The 27829-nt window shown below is 40.7% G+C and overlaps 1 long non-coding RNA gene across 2 annotated transcripts; it reads left to right on the plus strand.

Moving 5' to 3' along the window:
• The first annotated feature begins 3486 nt into the window (after positions 1-3486).
• LOC135112929 (uncharacterized) lies at positions 3487-26859 on the plus strand. 2 transcript variants are annotated; one of them, XR_010274620.1, is made up of 4 exons: positions 3487-3676; positions 10122-10190; positions 15373-15531; positions 26575-26859. It is a non-coding gene; the product is annotated as an uncharacterized LOC135112929 (long non-coding RNA). The 2 variants fall into 2 exon arrangements; XR_010274619.1 differs by lacking the exon at positions 10122-10190.
• The last annotated feature ends 970 nt before the right edge of the window (positions 26860-27829 follow it).

Consider the following 27829-nt stretch of genomic DNA (forward strand, 5'->3'; position numbering starts at 1 on the left):
TACTTATTTATACATTTATTTATTTATTTATGTTTATATACTTATTTAGTATGTGTGTGTGTGTGTGTGTGTGTTTTACCTTCCATATTCTGCTAAGCTTTAATTACACAAATAATGATATCACTCAAAAGTAAATGTGTGTGTTCTCAGCTTTTCAAACTCTGCAAGCTTTAACATGCAGGAAACTTGTTGTATAATTAAGTCACTGTGGATGGCACTCAAGAGATACTGTCATAAGTCGTGCAAGTCAAGGGGTGCAGCGCTGGCATATTGTCTTGCAACTGTCAACATCATGCACCTGACATCTGTCACTAACACTGCAAAGGTGTGTGTGTGTGTGTGTGTGTGTGTGTGTGTGTGTGTGTGTAAAATTCTTTTGGCGTTATAAGCTTTAATTCAGGATTTAAGTGAGTGGTTGCTTTAAATGGAGCAGAAAATGCAAAAAAATAATGCTTTCTTAATAATACTCATGTTTAATTACAAAGCTTTGAAGGTAATATAAAACAATGCCACACATCCACATTGATGTCACTTAAATGCAGGGATTTCTTTTCTCACAAAGTGTACTTATACACGTATAAGAATATAAAATGTCTAATTTGTGTGTGTGTGTGTGTGTGTGTTAAGCTTTAAATGTATTAATGGGCACAAAAATTATTAGTAATAACTACAATAATAACAATAATTGTGTTTGATTAACCTCTCTCTCTCTCTCGTCCACCTTTAGTAGCACTTAACAACCAGTGGATAGCATATATATATATATATATATATATATATATATATATATATATATATATATATATATATATATATATATATATATATATATATATATAAAGTGATGTCAGCTGGCCAGTCAGTGGAAGCTACAGGGACACGGCGTCCCCATTACCGAACACTGGGGTGTAGGAGGCACTGGGGGGAGAGGCAGGGGAGAATTAATAAGGTAGACAAATAAGTAATAGTTATATAGAGCCGATTGTTTGTTTATACGCTGTGTAAGTAAAGAATTCAAGCAAACAATGCAAACACACACACACACACACACACACACATAGTACATACACACACATTAGTATAAACACACACACACACTTCATCACCATATATGCAATGAATGACAGGGCAACACACACACACACACACACACACACACACACACACATACTGCATCACCATCTATACATTGAAAGACAAGGGAACACACACACACACACACACACACACACATACTGCATCACCATCTATACAATGAAAAACAAGGGAACACACACACACACACACATAGTGCATCACCGTGAGTGCAATGAAGGACACGACAACACACACACAAGCACACACAAACAGGCACTGGAAAAAGAAAAGTTAATAGGGATGACACTGGTAGGAAGGAGGCAGGGAGGAACAGGAGGGGGCGGGGGAAAAGGCGGATAAGGTTAACTATCTTGAAGTAACAGGACACATACACACTCACACACACACACACACATACACACAGACAGCTGAAATGAATCGAGAATTACATAAATATTCTACAAAATAACAGCAAATACTACGTTAGGAAAAGTACCGGCAATCCTTGTTTTCAAGCTATGACAAACCACCACGGCTCAGGCCGCCGTGGTGGTTTGCCAGAGTCTGACCCGATTCCAATATTATTTCTGTTACCTTAACATATATATTTTGGCTTTTTAACTGAGATTTTATTGTTTGTAAAAATATTTAGTGATGTTTTGAGTGCTTTCCGTGTGTGTGCTAATGAAAACATGTTGATTATTAGGTTGTTCCATCGTAAATAAGTGTTGTTTTTTTTCGTTTTTTTTTCACATCGCCACACACAAAAACATTATTTCACCCGCTAGACAAGATTTTATTGGCTCAAAAAATCGTTGGTAGTTTTTGAAATGTGTTATGATCCTGGTGAGATAAATATATAGAATTTTAGAGGGATTTTAGATCTGTTAAAAACACGAAAAGTTGATGTTTTGTAATTCTTTATTTCTTTATTTCAGCTTCTAGCTAACACCTGATTGTTTGTAAAAACAGTTTTGATTTTTTAAAGTGTTTTGCGTTCGTGATAAATGAGATTTGTGGACTTCAGAATGTTTTTTTATCGTGCTTATGTTCCAACAATTTTAAAAAGAATTCTTTTAAAATATCTGTATTATTCCTGAGACTTGAAATAATTTAATATGCCCGGTATTAATTAACGTGTATGCCCTTTCATAATATATAATTTATTTCGGCCTAGCTCCATTTTTGCGAGGGGTCAATTTCAAAATTAATCGGTTAACGTAAATATGGCGTGACGTCATCAACTAGTGACGTCATCTGGGGACGAGATCCGGGACACCCGACCCCCTCATTTCCAGTCTCTCTCTCGGAGTCTCTCTCGGAGTTTAGTGTGTGTTTGTGTTTGTGTGTTTGTGTGTGTATGTGTGTGTGTGTGTGTGTGTGTGTGTGTGTGTGTGTGTCACTACCCCGTTAGTACAAGATACATAACCTTATCCACCTCATTTCTCGGTACTTCCTGCTTCTCCCTGCCCGAGTCACATCAGTTAGCCTCTCTTTTATCTCTGCACTGCTTGTGTGTGTGTGTGTGTGTGTGTGTGTGTGTGTGTGTGTGATTTTAATTATCTCAACCGGACCAAAGTACCATGTTCCCTAAAGACACTTACAAAACTTACGTAACCTTATCAGATACAAAATGTATGAACTCAAACTGTACCTCTGTATTGTCTTGGAAACGTAATATTGAAGTAAAATAATCTCAGTAATTGTACTGACACCCTAACCGATCACTGTGACACCCACCAACAAACTGAAGTCTCCAGCTTGTGTTTCCTGCCTCTCCCGCCCCCCCCATACAACCGTGAAATGCCTCGATAGCACTGGCCAGACACACACACACGTCACAAGCACGTCACGGCCAGGGAACGTGTGCACCAGTAATCTGCCTGCAGTAAACACACACACACACACACTCACACACGTGAGTGGTTGGGTGTGTGGATAGGTAGTTGAAAATAAAGTAATTCTAGTTTTGTATCATTTTAATTTGTAGCAAGAAATTCATTGAATAAATAAATAAATAAGTAAACAAATAATATTGATTAACAACTTTTAATTCAATAACAGAAATAATAATAACAGTAATAATGATAATTACTGCTGCTACTATTGCTACTACTACTACTACTACTACTACTACTACTACTACTACTACTGACAAAAACAGCAACAATAGCAACTACAAAAACAACTGTTATTTTACATAGCTATAAAAATAGTTACATATCGAAAATAACTCTCTCTCTCTCTCTCTCTCTCTCTCTCTCTCTCTCTCTCTCTCTCTCTCTCTCCCTCTCTCAAATAAGGCAGCAGCCTTTCAAACACCGTCTTTGGAGCTACGCCTGGCAATCACACTCATACCCACAAGGCACCTGACACACAGACTCAGCAGACTGTACGACAGAACAAACACACGCTAGAGAGAGTCAGCTGAATGAGCTGATTACTGAATCTCTTGTTGCCAGAATAAGAACAGTATAGTGTTTGTCTGTCTCCTAGACTACCTCAAGCCTCTTACGGTGACAGCCCTACGAGACGCCGACTACATCTCAACCTACATGGCGCAGTGAGCAACCTACATACCTTCCTTGGACAAAATCAGGTAGACTCTTATTATAAGCTTGAATGTGAAGCAGTGACAGGTTGACAACACCCAAAGCAACACTGGCGTATGGACGGGGTCAGCCAAGGCATTTATGAAAGAAAGATAGGTTCTCGCTAGGCATGAGGCTGTAGTTTATTCCTCGTGATAAATAACAGTACGGTGAAGATGTTAGCGGGTGAGTTGCTGGAGGGTGGAAAAGTTTCAATGCTTTGATGCGGCAGTGGCGAGGTGAAAATGAAGCCTCTGATTTAGACTGGAGTTCCAAAACGAGGAATCACACAAGCTATGCAGTTAGCATGCATGGACCGATCACTAGACGTGAGCAGAAGTTTGTTGGCATTCATTGTATTACGCCAGCAGAAAAATGATGCGTGTTCCTTGGCTGATCATAATTAACTAAAAGTAAATAGATATTGAAGAAGTCTGCCGTGTTAATATGCTAGCGTTTAATTAAAAAAAAAAAACCAGCCAGATATATTCCTCTCTCTCTCTCTCTCTCTCTCTCTCTCTCTCTCTCTCTCTCTCTCTCTCTCTCTCTCTCTCTCTCTCTCTCTCTCTCTCTCTCAATTGAAATCTTTTGGTGAAGATTTTCAGGATTTTGGTTCTTTTCTCTAGTTTACCATAAACGTGTTGCATTTTCTTCTGTTTACTTTGAAGAAAACGATAACTTTTATAGGATATCTTTGTTGTTCGGTGCAAGGGATTTGGGGAAAGGAACATTGCTAAGTTCTGAGCCCGTATTCTGAAATACTTCTGCGCCGCACCTCCATTACATTCAAAAGGCCGTAATCGAAGTTACATGGGTTTCTAATGGTGTTTTTATGGTTTTAGTCACAGAGTAATAACATCTATATATGATTAACACGGGAAACGCTCTTGAAAACTCGGCTAAATGTCTCTGTGACTTTTAAACAATTGCCTTGGCTGGAGTGGTCTTTGAGTGTGAGGTCTTAGTGGGATCGAACTGCACTCCTGATGCACTAGAGGGAATGATAGTGGAGAAGATTAGCAGGCAAATAAAGGAAAGTTTCTAGGTAATGAAGTTTTGTATAGGTTTGTATAGGTTTAATGAAACACTGAAAGAGATAGAAGGAAGGGGCGAGTTGATGAATATGCAAGTCAAATTAGGTAAAATAAAACAGAAGCGTGTTTCATGAAAGGCGGAATGTGAGTCCTCTACGCCACAGTCTGTATTACGAATCACCGTAAGGACTTTTAAATAGTAAATAGTTAGGGGGAGAAGAATAAAGGAAAGAAAATATGATGATGATGATGATGAAAGAAGATGAATAAAGGTGTTATGAATAATGATATGAATAGTGTTGCCATTTACTAGTTCTGGCCAAGGTCTCAATTACCTGTGAGAAGTAAGACTGGTTTATCCGTAGAGAGAGAGAGAGAGAGAGAGAGAGAGAGAGAGAGAGAGAGAGAGAGAGTCGTCATACCAGCTCACGAAAAAGCGTACTTATCTCCATGTGAAGCAGCAACATTCTCGCTCATTCTCGCTCTTCACTCTTCGCTCGTTATGAACGGTGAGGCTCAGTATTTTTCCGCTCTCTACCTTTCAACCAGTGACTTTTATCGCCGTGTGTGTGTGTGTGTGTGTGTGTTTTGTACAGGATGATTGCAGCTTCCCGTGGGCGGTTGTACCTGTATAAATGTACTGGAAGTTCCACTCCCTTTGATTCATAACGAAGCGATAGAATAATTGTGGGGTGTTTGTAGTAGAGTGACGTACAGCCTTCTCTCTCACTGTAATGTTTCTCCTTAATTTTACGCACAAGTCTCTCTCTCACTATAATGCCTTTCCTTAATCCTACATACAACTCTCTCTCTCTCTCTCTCTCTCTCTCTCTCTCTCTCTCTCTCTCTCTCTCTCATGTTTTTCCGAAGTCTTACGCACAACAGTCTCACTATAATGTAATATAATGTAGTGTCTTCTGCCTCTTCCTCCGTCACATCCGCTAATTGCATGTCCTCTTTCACTACATCCATAAATCTCCTCTTTGGTCCTGCGCTCTTCCTCCTTCCCACATAACATAAAAAATAAGGGAAGCTGCAAGAAGCCATCAGGCCTACACGTGGCAGTCCCTGTATGAAATATACCTACCTGTTTCCACCTATCATCCCCATCCATAAATTTTGTATAATATTCTCTTGATGCTCCCTAATAACTCGGCACTAACACCTTGATTACCCTCTTCTGACATGCCCGAACCATCTCAACAGTCTCGCTTCTCTTGCCTTGTCCCCCAAACCGTACGTGTGTTGTCTCACTCGTGTTGCTACCATTGGTCTATGTAAGTTTGAAAGAGAAGCTAAACACAGAAGGATTAATTTTGGCAGTACACTTGACTCCTTGCGGGACTGTACGTAGCCATCAAGAGTAACAATGTGGCTTTCTACTCAAGCTGTTTGTTATCATGCGTATGTCTATTAATTTATTTATTTGTTTAATATTGTCATGTGTTTTACAGAATTGGAATTTTATGAAGGGTAATAGGGGACGTTTCCTTCTCTCTCTCTCTCTCTCTCTCTCCTCTCTCTCTCTCTCTCTCTCTCTCTCTCCTCTCTCTCTCTCTCCTCTCTCTCTCTCTCTCTCTCTCTCTTTCTCTCTCTCTCTCTCTCTCTCTCTCTCTCTCTCTCTCTCTCTCTCTCTCTCTCTCTCTCTCTCTCATATGAAAAGGAGTCATGATAAGGGTAATGGAAGGTAATGGCAAATGCAATGGAAATCCTATGAATGGCCCTGCTCTTTGGACTCCTGTGTGTGTGTGTGTGTGTGTGTGTGTGTGTGTGTGTGGGTGTGGGTGTGTGGGTGGGTGGGTGTGGGTGGGTGTTTTCCATAAGGTACCCTTGACTAAATATAAATAATCAAATTTTTGTTTATGAAAAATGACGATGATGATAATGGTTGTTGTTGTTGTTGTTGTTGTTGTTGTTGTTGTTGTTGTTGTTATCATCACAGCACTTGCCTGTGATTGTATTTAACCACGTATGTTTGCACTTCTCTTCATCCTTTCCCCCCGAGAGCTGAATCTATACTCAGTTAAAGGCGAAGTGTGTGTGTGTGTGGGGTGGTGTGCGTGTGTGTGTGTGTGTGAAAGAGAGAGAGGAGAGAGAGAGAGAGAGAGTAGAGAGAGAGAGAGAGAGAGAGAGAGAGAGAGAGAGAGAGAGAGAGAGAGAGAGAGAGAGTATGTCGTATTTTTCCTTCCGCCTCAGCTAAATGAGTAATGTCAACACCGCTATAGAACCTGTCAACGGCGGGCCCAGAAATTCAGTCGTCTGAGATACTAATATGAAGGAGCACCATTTGCCATCACGCTGCACTTCAGAGGTACGCAATGCTGGTGAGGGTGATCTTAGGTAGAGGAAAACGGGAAGGGGAACCGATATTTTGAAACGCTTTGAATTGTGGGAGTATTTTCAAAGGCCACATAGATGAATAGTGAAGATATCATGGATTTTTTTTTAATTTTCGTATCGGTGATATAGAATATTCGTTAACCTGTCACAGGAATCATGAAAACACACATCCTTGAAAATCCCAGTAGCTCTCGTGGTAACTTGTTGGAAGTATTAGAATAAGACGGCGAGGAATTTCAGATTGCGGTTCCAGTAATATAAGGGGGGGAGGTTTACGTTGATGAACTGTCACAGAGCAAATGGAACAAGACGAATAATAGAGGGGAAAAAAAGGGGGAGGATAAATAAAAGAGTGGAAAGTGTAGATAAACTAAGAATAAAGAAAAGAAGAGAAGAAGAAGAAGAAAAATCACGAAATATGGAAATGCATTAATAAATCTGGGAAAAGAGAAATATATCATAAAATTCAGAAATAGATCAAGATTACAGAACGTGGAAAGAGAGAGAGAGAGAGAGAGAGAGAGAGAGAGAGAGAGAGAGAGAGAGGAGAGAGAGAGAGAGAGAGAGAGAGAGAGTTAAAAGAACACAAAAAATATCAAATGGTATATAATATTAAAATGTAATAAATGAATATGAAAGTATAGAGACAAAAGGAAGCACCGTGGGACGCGAGAAGAAGATGAACAAAAAAAGAAAACTTGCGAAATATAGAAATACGCAACTATTCGAGACACAGAAAGAGAAAAATGCACGAAACGCAGCCAGATTTTTTGAATATCACGACGCGCAAAGATGAAAAAGGAGAGAGAGAGAGAGAGAGAGAGAGGAGAGAGAGAAGAGAGAGAGAGAGAGAGGAGAGAGAGAGAGAGAGAGAGAGAGACCAACATCACGGAATATAAAAAGACTAAAATACCATGCAATACATTCATAAAAGAGAAAGGAGGAGAGAGAAAAAAAAAGAGAAAAAGAAAAAAAAAGGAAAGATAAATGCCACACCGCGAGCTTTATAACTGAATGCTCTGGCTGGCGGATAAAAATGAAGCAAAATTGTGACGATATTCGAACTCTGGATGAACCGAAGCTTACGTGAGCCGAACCAGCGAATTGCCGAATCTTTTATTTACTGATTCCTTTCATTGTTTATCACTAGTTTGTCAGTGGCTAGTGATTACGTGCGGTAAGAGACGAGTACCTCATCACCACTGTCTCCACTATAAATATCGGCAGCAGAGGTAGTAATAATTGTAATTGTGTTTCGTATCTCAAAAACAATAAGTAAGCTGTCTCAGTATATTATAATGAAGCAGCCTTATAGGAAAGCTCATTACGGTATTTTTTTCCGTGTATCGGTAGCAGTGGTAGTATTAATAGTCATAATAACTGTACTTGTTGTGTTTTGTATCCGAAAAATAACAAGTATCCAGTCTGAATGTATTATAATGATGGAGCCTTATTGGAAAGGTTATTAGGCCAGGCTTTCATTAGTCCAGATGTGATTTATTCTCAGGGATGTGGGTTAATTTCGCCTCTAATTAGATGCTCAGTAAATTAACTCTTTAGTGATTTTTATGTCATTCATCTCCACCTCTTTTTCATGTTCAGGAGGATTTATCTGTGAGGGCATTGTTATTATTGAGCCTGGTTCCTCCTCCTCCTCCTCCTCCTCCTCCTGTTTGTCCTCCTTTGTGTTCCTTTGTATTCCTCCTCCTCCTCCTGTCTGTTCTTCCTTTGTGTTTCTTTATATTGTGTTCGTGTTTCTCCTGCTTCTCGTCCTCGTTCTTGTCCTTTTCTTCCTCTTCCTCCTCTTCCTCCTCTTCCTTCTCCTTTTCCTTCTCCTTCCTTCTCCTCCTTTTCGTTCCCCATAAGTGAGACCGCTTCTTTGTTCCGTGTCAGATTGTACACTAAGGAGAAACAAAGTTGCTATCAAATTAATATCAAAACTCTCATCTTTTCTTCTTCTTCTTCTTCTTTTTCTTCTTCTTCATTGATGGTCTTTCGTCCGTCAATTTATTCCAGATCATAAAAAGTAATTTCCTTCATCCTTTTGTATTTCAGCGTGATAATTCATCCGTTCACACCCTTTTCTTTCTTTCCAGCGTTTTATTGAGTCACTGCCCCCACCCCCTCTCTCTCTCTCTCTGTGTGTCTCTCTCTCTCTCTCTGTGTGTCTCTCTCTCTCTCTCTCTCTCTCTCTCTCTCTCTCTCTCTCTCTCTCTCTCTCTCTCTCTCTCTCTCTCTCTCTCTCTCTCTCGTAGCTCATCAGGAACGCAGTGTTTTGTCCGCTAACGGAAACTCGCGGTCCGGTTTCCATTTATCGGAATTTACGACCAAGCGCGGCATTTTATTCTGGTCTGGCGTGAGGAGCGATTGGCCAGGAAGAGGAGGAGGAGGAGGAGGATGAGGAGGAGGAGGAGGAGGAGGAGGAGGAGGGAGGAAGACATAAAGGGTTGTTGGCGTTTTTAGTTACGTATGTGTGTGTGTGTGTGTGTGTGTGTGTGTGTGTGTGTGTGTGTGTGTGAGAGAGAGAGAGAGAGAGAGAGAGAGAGAGAGAGAGAGAGAGAGAGAGAGAGAGAGAGAGAGAGAGAGAGAGAGAGAGAGGTATTCAGCCTCCTGCTCTTAAATGAAATTTGTCGTGTTGAAATTGATATTGGTGTACGAGTATTTGTGCATCCTCTCTCTCTCTCTCTCTCTCTCTCTCTCTCTCTCTCTCTCTCTCTCTCTCTCTCTCTCTAGGTGCAGGGAGACAACTGCTAATGGGGAGAAAGAAGCGGGGAGATTCGTTACAAGCGTCCTCGTCTTGGGGAGAGGCTGAGTACTGTAGACAAGACTGGAGCGTGGCAGGTGTTTGCAATGGGCTATTAGAAGCAGGAGACGAGTGAAGACGAGGAGAAGGGAAGGAAGAGGTGATTGTGACTGGGAGAGGGGAGAGAGGAGAGCCCTGCATGGTGAGGAATAAGGTGCTGATGCTTTGGAGGTATTTAGAGAGAGAGAGAGAGAGAGAGAGAGAGAGAGAGAGAGAGAGTAAGAAGAGGATGAAGATTAACATTTAAGTGGTAATTATTAAAACTTTGATCTTAAGGTGAGCTGAGGCTTTGGCAAGGAGCTGCTGTGGGTGCCGGACTCCACCTCCCTCCTATCTCCGCAAATGGTACGTCAGCTAAATTGTTCTCAGCCACCTGGTGAGCGCTACCTGTGGCCATTTACCTGATTACAGATTAGATTACCTGGCTGTGGCGGTCTCTGGTCAGTGGTGGGGAGAGGGGGCCAGGTACTTGATAGGGGAGAGGGGACTTGGTGCTTGATAGGGAAGAAGGGGCCAGGTACTTCATAGGAGAGAGGGGGCTGGTACTTGATAGGGAGGCACTCTTGGCGGTGGCTGTCATAAAATAAGGACGAGTATTTAGGCAGCGAGACGTTTCGGTTGCTTTGTATTTAGGCCTAAGACGTTTGGGCTATTATAATTTTAGATGTAGTTTCACTTAACCTGTGAGAGGTTTCAGCAGCTTTATATTTAGGCCTAAGAGTTCTTTTACCATTATAATTTTAAATGTAGTCTCTAGTGATAGTATTAGGATCCGGATGTTGGAGCCAGTTCATCATTAAACCACTTTGTATCAGATATAAATGTTAATAGGGAAATCTAATGATATCTCTTGAGTGACAGTGGCTGACTCTCGTGTGGCCAGGATGCGTTCACCCTGATGGTTAGACAGGACAGGTGGTACGCGACCTGCTGGTGTGTAGCGAGACATCTCACGCTGACTCAGGTACACATTTCCTCATTTCGGATTACAAGACGACTAATGACGACACGCACGCCCTGTTACCTTGGGGTGAATATTTTACAACGAGGAGTGGAGTATTTCTGTAGCAAGGAGATTTAAGAAAGCGCAGTGGCTGTCTGGGGTGGACGCTGCAGTTGTATCGCACCAGTTTAGAACGTATGTAAGAAAAGAAAAGAAAAGAAAAAATGTGCGCCAGACTACCTGCCTCAGTCCATCTCCCAATATCGTCATATGTGATGTTACCAAACTTCATTCGTGACTGCTTGCTCGTTAGTTTTGGGGGGAAAGGGAATTGAGGAGGGAAATAAAGAGCAAGAGTTTACAGCGGAAGAGAAAGAGGCGATCGGAAAAGGGAGTAAGGAAAAGAGGAGTTGAAGGGGCGAAGAGAGAGAGATATTGGAAGGTATAGTGAAGAGGAGAGAGGTTAGAGGGGACAAGCATGAAGGGATGACGGGATAGAGGAAGAGAGGGTGAATAGGAAAAAGGAAAGTAAGGAAAAAGGTAGAAACTGAAGAGGGAGACTGGGGTGGAAAAATGATGGGGTAACTTAGGAAATTTGCAAAGGTAGGAGAGAGAGAGAGAGAGAGAGAGAGAGAGAGAGAGAGAGAGAGAGAGAGAGAGAGAGAGAGAGAGAGAGAGAGAGAGAGAGAGAGAGAGATTAAAGAATTGGGATCGTGGGAGAGGAAAAAGAGCGAAGGTAAGAAAAAAGAAAACGATGGGAAGGCAGTAGAAAACGAGTGTCGAGGCTGTAGAGGAGGCGGGGCGAGGAAAAGAGGAAGGGAGGGACAGATGGAGGAAGGAGGGAGGGAGGGAGGGAGGGAGGTCGTCTTCCTTGGGAGTTGAATGTCTTTCCAATAATGGCTGTTGCTTGTTTATTCCTGCACGACAAGGGTTGTTAGGAGGGGGTGTGGGGGAGGAGGAAGGTGAGGAGGGAGGGAAGGGGGGAAGGCGGTAGCAGGTGATGTTAAGGGTGAGGGGTACAGGTGAGATGGGCTGATGTGTGTGTGTGTGTGTGTGTGTGTGTGTGTGTGTGAGAGAGAGAGAGAGAGAGAGAGAGAGAGAGAGAGAGAGAGAGAGAGAGAGAGGGGAGGGGCAAGAGATAAGAAATCTTTATTTGAATTACCTACTCTGTTATCCTTTTTCTCTTCTCCTTTCATACCTTTGCTTGGTAGTTAACGAATGAAGGAAGAATAGAACAAAACAGTGAACGAGGATGATAAAAAAAAATAAACAAACATGAAAAGTAAACACGGAAAGTCAAAATAAAACGGGAAAATGACAAAAAGAAGCTGAAAAAAACAACATTCCATAGAAGTGAAGGGAACTATAGAAATAAACGAAAAAAAATGAAAAGAACAAAAAACGAGAAGAAAAAAGAAAACGGAGATAAATATAAAGTTGAGAACAAAGAAGGAAAGATAAAAAAAAAAAAAAGAAAAGTGGGCTGTGGGATCCAGACTAGGTGGGAAAAAAATAAGAGAAAAAGAAAGAAAAAAAGAAGAGAAAGAGAGAGAAAAAAAAAAAAGACAGGGGCGTGAACCAGTTTAATTTTAACATTGAAACTGGTATTTGATTTCTACTTTTACGTGTGCTGGTGTGGTATGGGGGGAAGGGGGTGGAGGGAGGTGGGGAGGGGGGAGATACTTTTACTTTTATTGTATTGCATTACGCAGCGGCGCCAGACGGTGCATTTACTTCCATAAAATTTTACCTCTAACTATGAGATTAAATATATATGAGAATAAAAAAAAAAAAAATAAATAAATAAAAATGCTTGTAATTCTTATACGATTATTAAGTAGATCTTGGATTGAAGTTGTATTAGTTTTTTTTTTTTTATATTTATTTTTAATTTCATTGTTTTTCTTCTTTTTTTTTTTTTTACCTGTATCTATTCTTCTCCTCTCCTTTATTTTCCTATATTTTTTTTTCACGGTCACGATAAATGATTTTGATTAAGCTTCTTATCATTATTATTTTATTTATTCATTTATTTATTATTTTTTTTTTTTGAGACTCGGGTGGATGTGGTGGTGGTTGTAGAGGAGGAGGAGGAGGAGGAGGAGGAGGAAAAGAAGAAGAAGAAGAGGAAGAAGCGAAGGAGGAACAAAGAGAGGAGTTGGTGGCTATTCAATACTCAGTTTTTCCGTTAAATTCTCTCTCTCTCTCTCTCTCTCTCTCTCTCTCTCTCTCTCTCTCTCTCTCTCTCTCTCTCTCTCTCTCTCTCTCTCTCTCTGTGTGTGTGTGTGTGTGTGTGTGTGTGTGTGTGTGTGATTTCCTTTCCTTGCACACTAACTGTATATTTTTCCTCTCGTCCTACAAGTTTCCCTCGTTGGGCAAAAGGAGGCCATTCAAGTTTTCCGTCATTTTTTTTCCCTCTCGTCCCTTGTGTTTTAAGTTTCGCCCAACGACCTTCACTTTAGTTTTGTCGTGTCTCCTTTCCTATTTCTTCCTCGTACCTGTTTCTATTTCTATTTTCCATCCTCTTTTCCTTCTTTTCTCTTTTTTTCATGTTTTCGTTTCCCGTTTTTTTTTTTTTCAATTTTCAGTTTGGTTGTGTCTCGTTTTCTATTTCTTCTTTGTTTCTCTCGTTTGGTTCTCATCCTCCTTCACTCTCTCTGTTTTTCTTGTTTTTATTCCCCGTAGCTTTTTGTTTCACTTTCTTTCAATTTTCTGTTTTGTTGTCTCTTGTTTCCTATTTCTCCTTCGTCTCTCTTCCTCTTTTTTTACTTTCCATCCTCTTTCTCTCTCTTTTTCTTGTTTTCGTTTCCCCGTAATTTTATTTATTTATTTTTTTACTTTTTTTTCAATTTTCAGTTACGTTTTCGTCTTTTTCTTTCCTTCTTTTCGGTGTTTACATACGATTCTGTCTGGCAACAATATTCCCTTTCTTTCCGAATATTTTTTTCCCAAACTTTTCTCTACATTTTTTTTTCTTTTTTTTTATCTTTTATGGATCGTACTGTCGATGTTTTTTTGTTATTTCTTTTCACTCTCTGCATTTATCTATTTATTTTTTTGTATTCGTTTCTTTATCCTAGGCACCATTTCTTTTCAATGTGTTTATTTATTTATTTATTTATTTTTTGTTTATTCTTGCTCTGTTCTGTTATTTCCATATTTTTCATTATTACTATTTTTTTTTTTTTTAGTCTTCTCGTTCATCCAAGTTTGTCTCTTTTTGGTTTATCACCTTTTCCTCCCTACTCTCGTTTCCTCTTTTCCTTCATTTCTTCCTTTTATTTTATTTATTCTCTCTCTCTCTCTCTCTCTCTCTCTCTCTCTCTCTCTCTCTCTCTCTCTCTCTCTCTCTCTCTCTCTCTCTCTCTCTCTCTCTCGTCTGCTTTTAGTACCCCCATCTTTCTCTCTCTCTTTTTCCCTTGCTACATTTTCCTTTCGCTCATCCTTCTTCCTTTCTTTGTTCATATATTTCTCTTTACTCTTTCTTTCTCTCGTGAATCATCATTCCTCTCCATCCCCTGTGTCTTTCTTCCACAAAATCAGCTCCTCCTCTTCCTCTTTACTCTTATATTTCCAGTTTTTGCGTCCTCCTCCTCCTTCTGCTTCTCCTCTTCCTCCTCCTCCTTGTTCCTTGTTCTTGTTCTTGTCCTTGTTCTTGTTCTTTCTTCTTGTTCTACTTGTTCTTGTTGTTATTCTTCAACTTCTCCTCCTCTTCCTCTTCTTCCTCTTCCTCCTCCTTCTCCTTGTTCTTGTTTTTGTTGTTTCGTATCTTGTTCTTGTTCTTATTCTCTTTCTTCTTCTTGTTCTTCTTGTTCTTCTCCACTTTCACCTCCTCCTCCTCCTTCTCCTCCTCCTCTTTGTATATTGCCAGTGTTTGCTTCTTTCGCTTTATGAACATTCAGAGCTCACTAAATTTAGGGTCTGCGGTTCGCTAACTGCTTCGGTTCAGAGTTTCGGAACATTTGCTTCGGGCGGGAGAGTATAGTGAAGCTGTAGAGTTATTTCCCCCTGTGATGTTTGTTTGTTTGTGTGCGTGCGTGCGGGTATGCGTGCGTTTGTTTCTGTCTCTCTCTCTTTCTCTCCCATATTATTAGTTTTTTTTTTTTTTTAATATACAAATCTGAAATCGATCGGATATGTATTTTATTTTTTTTTAGCCTTTTTTTCCATTCATATGCAAATTGGTTGTCCTCGTTAAAGGGATGAAACGAGGGAAAGAGCCGCGTCCCTGCTTGTGGCAATGGCATTGTGTTCATGCAGTTATGGAGGGTGGTATAGGCCATTTCATTAAGAGAGAGAGAGAGAGAGAGAGAGAGAGGAGAGAGAGAGAGAGAGAGAGAGAGAGAGACTAAGCAATCTCGTTTTATTTACTTTGTTCTTTATTGACTGAGATCAAGAAAAGTGGAATAAAATATTGTATCTAAAACGAGAGAGAGAGAGAGAGAGAGAGAGAGAGAGAGAGAGAGAGAGAGAGAGAGAGAGAGAGAGAGAGAGAGCACTTTCCACCAATTAACTTTATCACTCTCCTATATCACTTTGCTGGTGGTGTTCAAGGTCTCAAAAACTATATTTCTGAAACCACAGAGGAGTTGTGAGGCGCAGCGGTGCGTCCTGAGGCTGCTGTAAGCTAATGGCCTGGTGCTTGGCCTGCTAGCCTCAGATGGACGCCACTTAGCGGGAGAAGTGATGGCCTCGAGAAAGCTGAGATAACTGTGAATTGCATCGTATCACTTGTATAATGGAGTGAGTTTTATCTATTTATTTTGTTTGTCTCTTGTTGTTTCATGTGTTTCTTCTCTTTTCACGATTTAACTGATTTATTTATTTTGTTCATTTATTTTTTTTTCATGTACCTTTCTCTATGATTATTTATTTTTGTGTGTTTTTACTTTTCCTTCGTTCATCCCGATGTTCTGGCCGCCGCAAGTTATGAGTTTTTATTTGTCTGCCCCGCGCATGTCACTGTTGTTGTCATTCCAGGATCTTTTGTGGAGAGAGAGAGAGAGAGAGAGAAAGAAAGAGAGAGAGAGAGAGAGAGAGTGAGACAGAGAGAGAGAGAGAGAGAGAGAGAGAGAGAGAGAGAGAGAGAGAGATCGTTAACTCGTACCTGCAACATCTATTCTGTAATTAAGGAGTGTGGCCAGTGGGGAAATAATAAAAAAGAAAAAAAAAATATATATATATAAAAAGTCCTCGAACCGCGTACTCTTCGAGGCAGCCAGACGGGGATTCGAACCAGGGATAAGTTATAAATAATATCAAAGTATATATATTTCATTCGTGCAAGAAATGAAGCATTATAGAACGCACATCAGCGGAGGATCATCAATTCAACTCTCCTTCCTTGGTGCGAGTGGAAGTGAATGGTGTCAAAGATTTCGCGTGATTTATGAAGCCATGCATTTATCTTTAATATGAAAAAAAAGAGAAAACTGCCGTACGTAAAGAAACCACGTGATCGAGATGAATAGATAAACGCAGACCCGTGGAGGCGAAAAGTGAATTAATGAACACTAAATTGCAGACCCCGAATTACTTTTCTCTTTTTTTCTTCCTCTTTTTTTTTTTTTCAGACAAACTTTTACCTCTTGAGAACCAGGCCGGGTGACGATCATTATTGGAACCCCCTCACTCTTTTCTCCTCCCACGCCCTTTGTCCTTCTCTCTTCTGTCTGTCTCCTCTTTCTTTCACTTCTCTCCTTGCTTTCACTATATCCTTTCGACCTCTCTCCTCCCTCCTCCACCTTTCATTCCCTCCCTGTCCACCTCTCCTTCCTTCCTTCCTTCTCCCCACCTTCATTTCTCTTTCATTTAAAAACTATGCTTCTTCACCCTTTACCCAATCCACTCTGTCTCCTCCTTCTTCCGTTTTTATTACTTTTATCCTTAATATATCACGTCTTTCCTGCTCCTTCATCTTTGTGTTTCTTTTATTTCCTCCTTCGTCTTTCCTTTCCTTCCCTGCTCCTTCTTTTCTCCCCGTTATCCACTGATTTCAAGCTTTTATTATGATTTAATGATCTCAGAAGAAGGAGGAGGAAAGGGAGGAGGAGGAGGAGGAGGAGGAGAAGGAGGAGGAGGAGGCAGCGTGCGAGAAAGAGGAGAAAGACGTCGCGGAAGATAATAGTAAGGAAATTAAATGATGGGATGGAGCGAATGATAGTGAAGGAATTAGGTGAAGGAAATGAAATAAGTCGTGGAGATGAGGAACAGGTAATAGGGGAGACAGAAAGCACTTATACCTTGAGAATATCATACCCAAGACACTTAGAGGTTTTCGTTCAGTATATATCTAAGTTTCAAGATCTCCCTCTCTCTCTCTCTCTCTCTCTCTCTCTCTCTCTCTCTCTCTCTCTCTCTCTCTCTCTCTCTCTCTCTCTCTTGGTTACTAGATGTATTTGTTTCTTCATTTATTTATTTATTTTCGGAGCGGGTATCAAGTGTGCGGGTGTCAGTGTGTAATATATATATTTTTTTTCCGTTTGCAATAGATTCTGGTAATATAAAAAAAAATGTCAATGAATTTGCTTGTATGTTCTATGCCGATTGATGTGCAAAATAAATTCATCTCTCTCTCTCTCCTCTCTCTTTCTCCCTCTCTCTCCACTTCACTGTATGTAGTCCCCTCCTCTCGCCTCCACTTACCTATCCTTCCTCCCACTCCCTTTCCCTTCCCTCTTGTCTCCTCTCCTTTTCCATTTACCTACCACTCTTCACCCTCTCTTTTCTTTCATTTTCCCTTCCTATCCTCCCTCTTTTCTCTCTCACTTCTGGTCTAAGGACTGTTTCATTTCTCTGTATCACTCTCACTTACTGTATTATCATTTGAGAGAGAGAGAGAGGATGGGATGGGTGAGAGGAAGGATGGGATAGGATGGGATGGGAGGGAGAATGGCATGGTAGCAAGGTTGGAATGGGAAGAAGGATGAAATGGGAAGATGAGATGGGAGAGGGAGGGGAGGGGAGGGGAGGGGAGGGGAGTGAAGCAGAGGAAGGACAGAATGATGTGAGTTGAGCTTTATTCATTCCATTTGGCGAAGGAAGAATTAGAGGGAAAAATAGGGAGCGAGAGCGAGAGAGAGAAAAAAATAAAGATGAATGACGGGAGAGAAAATTAAAGAAGACCTGAAGGGGAAAAAAAAATAATGGAAAAGAAAAGAATGAAATAGGAAAATAAGAAAAAAAGGCAGCGAGGACCTAATCAAAACGAAGAGGAGTTACAAAAAAAAAGGATGAAAGAAAGGAAGGGGGGAAAATAAAATTGGAAGATCTTACTGGATACGAAAGGGAATTAATAAAGAAAAAGAAAGAAAATGGAAGAAGGATTGGAGGGAAAAAATTGAGAAGAATTCATCCATATAGAGAAGAAGGAAAAAAAAAATGAAAACTGAAAAAAATAAAGATGAAAGAGAAGAGAGAACAAATAATGAAGAAAATACTATCCCATCTCCTCAAAAAAAAAAAAAATGAAAAGAAATTAATGGGAAATAGGAAGAGAAAGAGAAAAAAAGAAAAGACCTTATTGAAATGAAAAAAAAACAGTGAAAAGAAGCGGATGAAAGGAGAAGGAAATAGCAGCGAAAGATCTTATTAAAACGAAATGGAATTAATAAAAAAATGGAAGAAAGATTGGAAGGGGAAGGAACATAGAAGACCTTATTAAAAGAAGAAAGAATTAAAGAAAGTAAATGAAGTAAAGATAAGAGAGGAAGAAACAGATCTCATCAAAACGAAAAACAAATAAAAGAAAAAAAGAAGAGAAAGCAGAGAAAAATAGAAGAATTTACCCGAATTAACGAGAGAGAGAGAGAGAGAGAGAGAGAGACAGAGAGAGATATAAACGCAAACAACTCACGAATAAGAACAAAGAAGAAAAAGAAAATAAGCAGAAATGAACTGAACCAAAAAAAAAAAAGGAACAAAATCACGATAATAAAAGGGAAAGAGAGCAAGAAAAATAAAACATCAAAAATAAATATTCCTTCGTATCTTTCACTTAAATAAACGTGATTTCATGCCTTTCTGAAAACCTCCCAGCTTTGTATGTCCCTGGGGCGCTTACCTGTGTGGGGAGGAAGAGGAGGAGGAGGAGGAGGAGGAGGAGGAGGAAGAGGAGGAGATAGATGATTATAGAAGGCACGGGCAGGTGAAGGAGGAAGGAGAAGCACTCAGACAGGAATGAAAGAGAAAATGCAGGAATTAGGTAATAAAAAGGAGGAGGAGGAGGATAGAGTTAGAGAAGAGGGAAGAATAAAAGAGGAAGAAGGAATGTTTAAGTGGAGGAAGAGGGGACAGTTAAGTGGAGAGGGAAGGAAGAAGAAAAAGAGGAGAACAGTTAAGAGGGAAGAGGAACCAGAGATTGAGAGGAAAGGAGGAGATGGAGAATAAAAAGGAGAAAGGAATAGAAGGAAAACTTTTACGTAAGGAAGGAAAGCATAAGTGAGAGGAAGAGCAAGAGAGGGAGAATAAATGGGAATAAGAAAGACATGGGAGAGAAGGAAGAAGGTTAGAAATAGATGATAAATGAGAATAAGAAAGATGAAGAAGAAAAGATAGAGAACTAGGAATGGTAAGATAAGAGAGAGAGAGAGAGAGAGAGAGAGAGAGAGAGAGAGAGAGAGAGAGAGAGAGAGAGAGAGAGAGAGAAATAGGTTACAAACAGGAAAAACGTTTAAAACAGCTGAAAGAGAAAACGGAGAGTGAAGAGGAGAGTGAAAGAGTGAGGGAGAAGGGGGAGGGGGGAGGGAGTAGGGTGGGGGAGGAAGGGAAGAGGGGGAGGGTAGAATCCTGACAGGTAAGCACAAAATTGGGAACAGGTGAGAGAGAGAGAGAGAGAGAGAGAGAGAGAGAGAGAGAGAGAGAGAGAGAGAGAGAGAGAGAGAGAGAGAGAGAGAGAGAGAGAGAGAGAGAGAGAGAGAGAAGACAAATGAATGCTGACTCACCTGATTTCACTCTCCCAGGTAACTTAATTAACACGTGGTAATAAGAACAAAACTCTCGACCCACATACACACACACACACACACACACACACACACACACACGCAAATAACAAACAACATCACTTAAAACAACAAAGAAAATAAGACAAATCCGAATTAAACTTACCATTAAAATAAAGAAAAATAACCTAGCCCTCTCTCTCTCTCTCTCTCTCTCTCTCTCCCTTCTCCCCTTCCTCTCTCCCTTGCTCTCTTTTTAGCACCCACCGAAAAAAAAAAAAAAAAATAGGAAGAGGAAACCAACAACACTAGAAAATTTGTGTCACCACCTCCCTGAAAACTGAGCCACAAAATATTGCAAAACTAAATATATATATAACTGAGCCAGAGAGATGGATGGGGTTATTTTACCAGCAATACATCACGGCCTCCTCTTCCCCTCCCCTTCCTCCTCCCGACGGCAGAAGGGTTGTGGGTGCTATGGGGAAGGGGAGGATAGATGAAGGGGGAGGAGGGATGAAGTTTACTGGATAGGGTTTAAAGTGTGTTTGCTTGGGGGAGGGGGAGTGGTGGTTGGGGTGGTAGTGTTGGGGAAGGGAGTGGCCGTGACAAACTGGGGAAATAAAGATAGAGAGGGAGGGAGGGAGACAGTTGACGGGAGGGTGAAAATAATGACCGTGGGAAATGATTGGAAAGAAATGAGGTAATAATGGCAGTAAAAATGATGATGATGATTGATAATGATGATGATGATGATGGTAGTAATATTAATAGTAAGGATTAAAATAAGAATAACCGTAACAATAATAATTTTCTTCCCATTCCAGTTTTCTCTTTCTCTCTCTACCACTTCACGTCTTTCCTCCTTTAAAATTTTTCCCTCTCTTTCCTTTCCCTTCCCCTCTCCTCTTCTCTCCCGCTTTTCCTTCTCCTTATTCTCGTCTTCCTTGTCTTCCCACTTGTCGTCACCTTCGTTATCGCCCTCCTTTTTCTCTTCCTTCTTCCCTTCATTCGTTATTTAGTCTTCCTTCCATCTCCTCTGTTCCCTCCACTTGCTTCTCTCTCTCTCCCTCAGCATCTCTCCCTTCTCTTTCCACTTCTGCATTTCCACTATTTGTTTCCCTTTTCTCCTTCTCAATCCCTTTCTTCCTTCTCTTCCCCGTTTGTCTCCCTTCTTTCCCATCCCTACGAGAAATGAATAAATAAATAAATAAATAAATAAGTTGATAAATAAATAGATGAAATGAAATAAAGGGGGTACAATCTCAATTTTTTTTCTCCGCTTCTTCGGATTCAGACTGAGATTCGCATTAAGTCTTTAGCCGAAAACAAAAGCCTGCAGTTAAAGCGGCGTTTGGGTATTTGCCAGTAGGCCTAATCCCTCCCTCCGCTCCCCTCCCCACACCACACCACCTCCTCTTTCTCTGTTTTTTTTTTTTTAATGTTTTGTGTGTGCTTTTTTTTCTCTTTTTCTCTCTGTCATTATTTTCCCTTCACCTACTTTTCGTTGTTATCCTCGTCGTCCTTGTCCTTGTTCTCGTTTTTGTTGTCCTCCTCCTCCTCCTCCTCCTCCTCCTCCTTGCCTTCTGTCTTGCTTTTCTGTTCTTTTCATATAGTTCTGACTTTTAAATCTTTACCTCTGCCTCCTCCAATTGTCCTCTCTCCTCTCTCCTCCCTCCGCTCTTCCATTTCCCTTTCCACCATCTACTTGTAACATTTTAATTATTCTCCCTCTTTCTCTCCCCTCCTCTCTTCCTTCCGTCCACTCATCTCTTATTCACTTCTTTCACCATCTCATATTCCTTACCCAAAGTAAACACGAGAGAGGGTGACACGGGAACGAAGTAGGGAAGCAGAGGAGGAGGAAAGGTAGGATGGAACAGGGTAGAAAAGGAAAAAAAATAGAAAAATAAATAAGGAAGCAGCGAAGGACGAAAGAATGGAGGGAAGGAAGAAAGGAAGGAAGGAAGGAAGGAAAAAATAGACAAGGAGATTCGTATTAGGTAGTATTTCTCCTCCAAGTGTGCGCTGAACGAACAAATTCCTCCTCCTCCTCCTCCTCCTCCTCCTCCTCCTCCTCCTCCTCCTCCTCCTCCTCCTCCTCCCTCCTCCTCCTCCTCCTCGGATACATATCTTTTCCTGTGTTTGTGTATTTGTCTCCTTGTCTGGTGTTCAACATTCTCTGCGTGGGAGGGAAGAGGAGAGAAAGAAGAATGGGGATGCAAGAGAAGGTTAGAGGAAAGAGGGAGACATAAATATATTGCAAGATGGGAAGGGGTGTGGGGGAAAGGGAGAGAATGGGGAGAGGCACGTGTGGGGAGAGAAGGAGAGGTGGTAGGGGGAAGAAGGAGAGAGGGGAAAAAAGATGAACAACTGTGATGATTTGCATGACTCTAGAAACACCGGGAAGTGTGTGTGTGTGTGTGTGTGTGTGTGTGTGTGTGTGTGTTCTAAAGAGTTATTATTATGATAGTCACTTTAATTATGTGCTAACGTGTATGTAACTTTTAAGGATCTAGATCACTTTATGATTCCTCCCCTACCCCCCGCCTCTCTCTCTCTCTCTCTCTCTCTCTCTCTCTCTCTCTCTCTCTCTCTCTCTCTCTCTCCCTGTCAGTTACTCTCTATAAAAAGGAGGGAATATTCCGTTGTCTGGCAGGAAGAGTAAAGATCAAGAGGATATTTTTACACGAAGAATAGAACAGAGAAACCACCACGCGTAGTCTTTCACCGCCTTCACCTCCTTCAGCCTCTCTCTCTCTCTCTCTCTCTCTCTCTCTCTCTCTCTCTCTCTCTCTCTCTCTCTCTCTCTCTCTCTCTCCACCAGCTGCCTCCCCCACCGTCTCCCTCGCCGTCGCGTCCACCAATCCTCTCCACAAAAGCCCATTAGACAAAAAAAGGAACCCGAGGAAGACTCATGTTCGTTAAAAAGGACTTACTAGAATTTTGTGGGAAAAGTAATCAAAAGGGGAAATGTGCTGCTCATTTTTATGCAACCTTTTGTGTGTGTGTGTGTGTGTGTGTGTGTGTGTGTGTGTGTGTGTGTGTGTGTGTGTGTGTGTGTGTGTGTGGGCCTGTGGCTGGATGGGTTGGGTGTGTTTGGGTACTCGTAGTCTTACAGTAAAATCTCTATGAATATATAACATGTTTTTGTCATAGTATCATAATAGCGAGACATTTATTTAATGGGCGTTGCTGTCTTAGCTAAGGATGAGTGAAACAACATGTTTTTTTATTTATTTATTTTGTTTTTCTTATGTGTTTTTCTTGTAATAGCGTAATAGCACAATATTTGATTGGTGATGTCTTCTTAGTTAAGCACGTGTGAAGTCGCTTTTTTTATTCATTAATTTCCTCAACATAACTAAAAGACAATGAAAAGTCTTCTTAAAATGACACACAAAAAAAGAAAAGAAAAAGAAAAGAAGAAAAGTAGAATACACAGTAGAATATATATATAGCATGTGTGGGAGGAGGATCAGGTAACCGGTACATACATACATACATACATACATACATACATACATACATACATACATATACACATAACATTTCCTTCATGCTGGAAAGAACCTCGCCAGGCCCTCGCTCCACTGCAGGCTGGAGTTTCCGCCTCTCCGTTAGTACATTTCTCTCGGTGATGTAACGCTAACACGATGCTCGCCCCGCCTTTGATGCAGGTTCCCTTCAGCTGGGCTCGAAAAATCATGATGGAGTGGCCGCGTTGCATGAGTTTCAGGTACTGTTGGGGCTCGGACCGGCGCCCTCGGGTAACCTTTAGGACTCGACCTCGCCTTGCCGCTCTTGTTCCTTGGCATATTCTGGTTGTCGAGTTTAGAGGTTTCACTACTTGATTAACCTTTCTGCAGTCACAATAATCACTTTTTGTCGCTTTGTAGACATTATTGTTCCGTAGTCTTAAGTAGTTAGGTAAAATAGTCATTTTTTTTTTCTCTCTCTCTGGTTGTCGCTTGTAATCCTTTCTCTGATGATTTTGCTCATAATCATCATAATCACTTTACGCTTTACACATTAACGTACTACAATCAAATAGTTGTCTACGAGTAACTTAGAATAAACAAAATTACTCTATAGTTTTGTCTCTTATGTGTATCCTTTCAAATAACTTCTACAATTGACACTTTTTCCTTGTAATCACCTAAATAATTTTTATCCACTCTTTTAGACATTACTGTACGAGTCTTTCAGATAGTTATGTAGCGTAGAATAGACATAATTAGGCTGTTTTATCTCTCCAAGTGTGTCTTTCCAAATATCTTTTACAATACTGTGAATATCAACAAAAGACACCCATTGTAGTAGAAGAGTTTGTAAATACGAGGTAGTTCAAGGTCTCTACATGAATTTATTAGTGTAATTTCTCCATTCAGCTTGTTATGAATAGTAAAAGTGACATTACACCTCCCTTTCCTTAGTAATTAGTCTTGTTATGTTAGGAGATCGATGTTGCTCCGTTTAAACCTTTCCCTTCTCACCTGGTGACTTTAAAACTGGGGACCTGCTTCTCCTGCTTCACTCTCCCGTCTGCAAGGCTCAGAATACCATACGGGTGAAAGTCGTTTGCAAAATAGTGTGATAAACGATATCATGCGAAAGGACTGTGAAGACGGAGGAGGACGGGAAGGACAGGGAGGAGGAAGAGAGGGAGTAAGACAAAGTGGAAGAGGAAGACCAGGAGGAGGAGTGGTGGTGGAGGAGGAGGAACAATGTGAGGAAGATGGAGTGCAAGAGGAAGAGAAAGAAGATACATATGTAGTAGTTATATCACCAAGGAAAACCTAAATCATGACCGAAAAGAAATGACGTTTGTTGAGGAAGAATGGGAGACTCAAGTGTCTTCCTTGTGCCACACGTGTATCTGTTCCTCACACACACACACACACACACACACACACACAAATCATTGAGACCCATAATTTGCACCATTTCTCAAAACAAACAGACAAATATCTCCCTCTCTGTCCTCCCACCCTTCCCTATTTTTCCCTCCCTCTCTCCTTCCCTCCCACCCTCCTTCCTCACTCCCTCGGGACTGGAGGAGTCAGCGTGGCGTGAAACGGATTCCCAGTATGGTGTGCTTACTTAATGGGATTGAAACCTCCCATTACACGCTGCCCGAGGCCTGGCTTGGGTGATCCTTATGGGAGAAGAGGAGACTGAGAGAGAGAGAAGGACCAAATAGGGGGAAGACAAAGAGATGAGGCTAGAAGAAGGAAAGGAAAGGGGAAGAAAAGTAGGGAAACGTAAGAGATTAGAAGATAAGACTGTGAGAGGGAGAGAGAACAGAAGGGAGAAAGGCATAGAGCTAAGTAGTGAAGAGGGAAGTAAAAGAGAAAATAGAGAGAAAAGGAGAAATTAAAGGAATGAAGAATGAGGCTATGGGAGAAGGAAAGAACAGAAGGAGATAACTAAGAAGTGAGAAGAAGGAAGAAAAAATTAAAACTAAGAGGGACAAAAGCAAAATGAAAGGGACAGAAGAGGAAGATCATGGAAGTTGAAAGGGAATAAGGAATAATGGAACAGGAATACAGGAAATTTGGAGGAAAAGGAGGAATTGAAAGTTGAAAGGGAATAAGAAATAAGGGAACAGAGATGAGGAAGAGGGGAAGGGAGAAATGAAGAATGTGAGGAAGGAGGTCTTAGCTCGAGGCGTCTTCTGAATGGAGTTTGATAATATTATTTAAGCAAAGCCCTACAAGACCCCCTTTGGAAACTGTCACTGAAGAGGTATTGCACTTCATGCCTTTCCTTCTCTTCCCTTCCGTTTCTTTTCCTCTTTTTTGCTTCTCTTTCCTTTGATTCTATTTTTCTTTCCGTTCTTCTTTGCTTCTCTTCCTATGTCTTCCTTTTTTCTTACCTTTTACTTCTTCTTCTCTTCGTTTTCTATTTCTTTCCTTTCGCTTCTCTTCCCTTCCCTTCCTTTTCCTTCTTTCCTTTTGCTTCTCTTCCCCTTTATTTCTTTTCTTTCCTTCCCTAACTCCTTTCTTCCATTTCCTTCTTTTTGCTTCTCTTCTCTTCGTTTGCTTTGATTTCCTTTCGCCTCTCTTTCTTTCTCCTCAAGTCCATTAACTTTACTTTTTTACCAGTTCTTTTTTCCTCCCCTTATTCCAGGCGGCAGTCTCACCAACAACGCCAAATGACTTCCTTGTTGTTGTAAAGTGAATCAATCCATCAATCAGCTTCGTTCCCCCCACACCCGCAACTCACTACCCACCTAATCCCCTTCCCTCCTCCTCCTTCTCTTCCTCCTCCTCCTCCTCGTCACGTACCACTGCCTTCCTCTACTCACCTCAATGCAATTCACTGACTTCTCCCACTCAACCCAATACAATTCACTGACTTCTCCCACTCAACCCAATACAATTCACTGCCTTCTCCCACTCAACCCAATACAATTCACTGCCTTCTCCCACTCAACCCAGCACAATTCACTGCCTTCCCCCACTCAGCCCAACACAGACCATTGCTTTTCCCTACTCTTCCCAACACAGACAGATCCCACAAAGCCACCGTCTGATATATGTTTAACCGCTTGAACTAAATTACTGAACCGTGGAAAAAGAGAACAGCAACATTTCAGGAAGTTTTGTATTCGTAGGTTTCTTTAGAAGTTTATTAATTTTTTATGTATTTATTTGTTTTGTGATTAATTTATTTTTGTTTTCCAGGCTTGGCATTTTTTATTTGTTTATTTTTTTCGTGGTTTTTATTTATTTATCTATTTTTCTTTGTATTCTAAACTCGACATTTATTTATTTGTTTATTTTTTTTTGTGACTTTAATTATTTTTATTTATTTATTTATTTTTTTTTTTGCATTCCAGACTTGACATCCCTTTGTGAAACGTGACGCCTGCCTCTCAATTACCTCTAGTTCATCGTACCTGTGGATTAATTAACATACCTGTGGACTCACCTGGAAAATTGAGTGGTTGTCATTTGGATGCGTTTTATTGTAGTTCTTAATCCATTATTCTTTGTTTCCGTGAGCTGTTTCTGTTTTGGTTTGAAGTTTGCATCTTTCTATCATTTATTTATTTATTTATTTTATTTTTTACCGCTTTCAGTTACGTGTTCTTTTATTTGTTTATATAGTTTGTCTGTCTGTGTTTGTCTATGTTTTTCTCATTCATTCGGATTCTCTCTCTCTCTCTCTCTCTCTCTCTCTCTCTCTCTCTCTCTCTCTCTCTCTCTCTCTCTGTAATATATCCAAACGTGCTCCAGTTTTTTGCTAGTTTCATCATTAATCTCAACAACAATTCATCTGTACAATCTCTCTTCCATCCTTCTCTTCCTCCCTCCCTCCTCCCCCCACTCCTACGACATGTTGCGAGTAATGAGGCATGGGAGAGAGAGAGAGAGAGAGAGAGAGAGAGAGAGAGAGAGAGAGAGAGAGAGAGAGAGGAGAGAGAGAGAGAGAGAGAGAGAGAGAGAGAGAGAGAGAGAGAGAGCACATTTCTTTCAACATAACATCACACCGAAAATTCATCCAAGTTTTGCCGATTCTTTCCATAGACATTGTTTTGTTTACTGAAGTCAGCTGTTTATGTCTGTCTGTCTGTATGTCTCACCTACTCTCTCACGGCTGTCTCAGATTTCCCCTGTTATCTGAGTCATGAAAATGCTATACGAGTTTATGAACGGGCAGGTATGAGAGAGTATGAGGATGTTTGTGGTTGTGAGATTGTATGAAAGGTTATGAAAGGGAAAAGAAAACGGGTATGAGGGGCAAGTGGGGAGAAGAGTTATAAGGTACATAGGAGAGTTATAGGTATAGAGTATGAGAGGATATGGGAGGGCATGTTTAAAAGGATATGAGAAAGTATGAGAGGACAGTTATGAGAGGTTACGAGATATGAAGGAGTATAGGACATAAATGAGATGATATGAGGTTACAAGAGGGAATGTGACTATGAGAGTACAGTTAAAGAATATGAGGGCATGAAATAGTATAAAAGGACAGGTTTAATTTCAGGGCAGTCGGTTCTCAAGGCTTTAATAGTGAATCGTTTTAACATTGAGAATATCGCATCTACAAAAATGTGCAGGAATTAAGAGCGTAGCGTGTCGAATGTACTG

This window comes from Scylla paramamosain, chromosome 24, assembly GCF_035594125.1.
Source record: "Scylla paramamosain isolate STU-SP2022 chromosome 24, ASM3559412v1, whole genome shotgun sequence".
Taxonomy (NCBI): domain Eukaryota; kingdom Metazoa; phylum Arthropoda; class Malacostraca; order Decapoda; family Portunidae; genus Scylla; species Scylla paramamosain.